Below are 4,141 nucleotides of genomic sequence, written 5' to 3' on the forward strand. Positions count from 1 at the left end.
AGTTTTCCATACAAGAACTTGATTCCGATCGTTCAGCTTGTATAGAAGCTATATGATATAGTGAGCCGATCTGAACAATTTCTTCTCATATTACATTGTTGCCTTAGAAAATAATCTGTACCAAATTTAGTGAATATATCTCGTCAAATGTGAAAGTTTTCCATACAAGAACTTGATTCCGATCGTTCAGCTTGTATAGAAGCTATATGATATAGTGGTCCGATGGTCCGATGGAGTGGTCAGAATGATTCTTTTACGTATGGTTTATACAGTTAACGACTGGTCTTAGACTAAGAAATCTCTGAGTAGCCAAAGAACAACCATTTGAAGGCGACCTAAAGTGAGAAGGCGAACCATCCCAAGACGAGTAGGCCCTTGTGGCATTTACAACCACCCGAGAAAGCGATGTCTAAGTCAATAAAAAAGAAGAAGATATCTTTATATGCTATAAAAAATGCACTGTGAAGGGTATTATAGTTATTTTCTTGTTGTTTGCTTTCATTTCTTGTTTCTGCAAATAATTGAATTACATTCGACTGTCGCACATAGTTAGTCGTGTCTCCGAAACTCGAATGCACGAATAAATCAATAAAGTTGGTACCACCAACAGCCTGTAGCGGAGGTCGGCGCACATAAAAATTACTACGACAACTTGATGGCATGCGGGCAGCAGCAAAGACGGAACTTTCAAACAAAATGGAAGGTAAAAGTTGAACAGAAGACAACTGCAAATGATACCATTAAGTGCTTTGGCAAATTAAAATGAAATTTCAGATCGAAGCGATAAGTGGCAGCACAATAGCACGAACAAAGCACCCAATACAAATGGATATAAATAAAGAAATAAAACAATTGGGGAAACTATATGATAAAAAAGACAAGGAAGTAGTATAAATCGCACGGGCGACTAGTGTATTCTATTGTAGAAGTAGAACAATGAGAATTGATAGAAACGAGAGCTCCAAGTTTAGCATTTAGCAAAGTTTATGCCATTGCATGCGATTGAAAACAAGTGCAAAGCGGCAGACAAACGTTCTAGCGCCTATAAGTATGCAAAATAAAGCGACTAGTGCTAGTAAGTTCTGCTGCTGCTTCTTTTCTATAATATTTGCGAACAATGTAAACTTTTTTTTTTCTCTGAAAGTACTTAAAAATGTGTGCAAGTGGCAGGAAAATTGTGAGTTGGTACTTAAAAACAAACAGCAGCAAATATATCCAAGGAAATGAGCACGAGGCGAAGGTGGCGCCAATCGATACGTCCAACATAGTGGAAGGTATGTGCGTCGTAGGTATGTTTGGTGCAAGTGCAGCATTTAACTATACGCTGAGGTAAAAAGTGCAACGTGCAACAACTTTGCCTGTCTGAAACTGTCAGTCTAAATGAATATTGGCGTGCAAGGTAAAAGTTTGCTGCAAATTCGCAGATTAAAAGTACACTAACGATAAAAATGACAAAAAGCACGTGCGTTTCGGCAAGGCAGGGGTTGAACGGTAAGCGACAACTTCCATATAAAAGGTGATACAAGTAGAGGTACTTTTTTCAGTAGTCTCTTTTGACAGGTGTGAGTCATGTCAAGCTTATGGTCAACATTATTGGGTTCTTGAAAAAATTCAAGAAGATCCAACGTTTTCAAGCCAAATTTCGTTCAGCGATGTGGTTCATTTCTATCTCAAGAGCAAACAGAAGAGTTTCATAAGCTGCCACTTCATTCAGAAAAACAACGATTTGGTGTCGTTTGTGAGCCTGTGGAAACATCGGTCCATATTTATTCAAAAATTTTGACTGCGAGAATCTTACCGTCAATGGTGACCATTCTAGCGTCATAATAACCGACTATTTGATGCCTGAAAATTGAAGCTCGTGATCTCGACGACATTTGGTCTCTAAAAGACGGCGTCGGATTTATTGAGAGAACACTTCGGCGAGCAGAAAATTTCACGTTTTGGGTCCGAGATTTGGTCACCAAGATCATCAAGATTTTTATTAATGGATATGTAAAGTCTATGCGATAAATCCGGCTTCAATTTCAGCTTTGGAGAAATACATCACGCGAGTCATTCGCCGGTTACCAGTCGTAATGCTCGAACGAGTCGTCACGAATTGTACTCAACGGATTGACCATATTTAGAAGAGATAGTCTTCAAAAAATACATGCCAAAGAATGTTCTTTCGAATGATAATATACATTCTCCATTAAATTTTAAATTTCTTTATTTTTTCTTTAAAAAAGTAAAACCTTGAAAAGAATCACCCTTTATAATTAGAAAATTAAGTTAGTGCTGACATTTGAAAATTTTTAATTTAATTTTTTTCATTGTTTTGCTTATTTATACTAAAATAAAAACAATAAAATAATTTAATGGCTTTTAAGTAACAAAAATCGTTGCCTACATTCAGGCATAAATGTTAAATAAAGGAAGCAAAAAAGTGGAAAGCTCGAGTAAGCTACGATGGGAGACATTACCGTTGTGAGCTGAGTGAGTTAAAAGTAAATAAGTATTTATTTAAAAATATCTTTTTTATGTTCTTTAGGTATGGAAGAATATTTGAATTGAATTTAAATGAATAATTCAGCCATGAATGCTTCTTTAAAGCAACAAAAGAGAGAAAAAAATGCGTCCATCATTGCCTACATTCAGGCATAAATGTTATATTAAAGAAAACAGCGAGGATTTCAATGTGAGATATTATTTTCTCAGTGGTTAAAATAAGTGGTGAGAAAAATTTTTTTTTTTATTTATTTTTATTGGAAGGAGTTTGCTTACATTTATCAAGTAATTTAGGCAATAGTTTTTTATTTTTTCTTACTTGTAGCGTAAAGCAAACGAGAAAATATACTAGGTTTTTTAGTAAACAAAAATTTTTGCCTAACTTTAGGCACACAGTTACATAAAGGTTATATGAAAGAGTTAGCCCGAATAGGCGGGTAGTGTCTCCCATTCAAGCATTACATTCCGAATAGTTCACGAAAAAGTGTATTTATACAAAAATATATATTTTTATTGGAAGCAATTGGTACATTAGAAAAGTCGATGAAGAGCCCTTCGTTGGACAGTGATTGTGCACCTCGAAAATGGTAGAAAGTTGTAACATAATAGATACTTCAAAAATTAGTTTGAAAATACCTTTAACAGATTTTTCGACAAGCCAAACTCAATATATCTATATTTAAAAAAATTAAACAAATGAAGTTCAAGCTAATATTTGCAAATCATTTTTATTTGTTGTTAGCAAAATTCTATTTTTCGTATATACATACAAACATACTAACAGGCAGAGAGATGTAGAAGGTTAAAGCAAGTCAGCTCAACACACAGGCCATTTAAATAAATAGTTTATAGGGTCCCCGAAGTTTACTTCTCGACGTTACAAACCTCTTGGCAAATTTTTGGGTAATAGCCTTTCGCACAGGAGTTAATTGAGCAACTAAGCGACTAATCAAATACGCGACCTTTGTCCGATTAAAGCACTCATTTAGATCGGTTTACTTATAAAATAAAAAAATACTACATTAATTCTTAATCGAATTGAAATTGAGTAGTAATTGAAAGACAAGCCTGCTGTTGTCCACACTATAAATTTGACTCTCTTTAACATTGCGGGGTGTTGTCTAGGCTGAAGATTTGGTTGTGTGCTTTACTAAAAAAGCAAGCAGCTGATGAATTTCGTGTTATAATGTCGATAACGCCAGTCACACCATCTTTGGATCCGACTTCTATATATTCAATTTCAATTTCTTCTTTTTTTTTTTTTAAATTTAAATTTTAAGCGCTAAAAATAAAAATTCGAGTATTTCTCAAGGTCTAAAATCAAAATTTGAGCATGACAACAGAACTCCATAAAACTCAGAAATATTTTTAGTATCTTTTTTATGCTCGTATTGGCTCAGAGCAATTTGAATTAGGCAAAAGCAAAATTTAAGTGTTAAAACCAGTATTTCTCAATGAATCAGATCTTCAGTAGGAAAACAGAAAACCATAAAAATGGTTTTCTTGACCAGTGCAATCTACAACTTCTTAACTGTCAATTCGGTTTCATCTGCGAATATTATATAAAAAAAAAAAATTATTTCATACAAAAATAAAATTCAAAAATTTTACTATTTTATAATTTTATATTTCTATTAAATTTTAAATTCAG

The 4,141-nt window shown here is 33.9% G+C and overlaps 1 protein-coding gene across 1 annotated transcript in view; it reads right to left on the reverse strand.

Moving 5' to 3' along the window:
- The window catches only part of LOC108978774 (DNA fragmentation factor subunit alpha-like), a 94,951-nt gene that overhangs the window by 26,027 nt on the left and 64,783 nt on the right, over positions 1-4,141 (reverse strand). The window lies entirely within an intron of this gene.

This window comes from Bactrocera latifrons, unplaced genomic scaffold (genome assembly GCF_001853355.1).
Source record: "Bactrocera latifrons isolate USDA-ARS-PBARC rearing strain unplaced genomic scaffold, ASM185335v1 scaffold_127, whole genome shotgun sequence".
NCBI lineage: Eukaryota > Metazoa > Arthropoda > Insecta > Diptera > Tephritidae > Bactrocera > Bactrocera latifrons.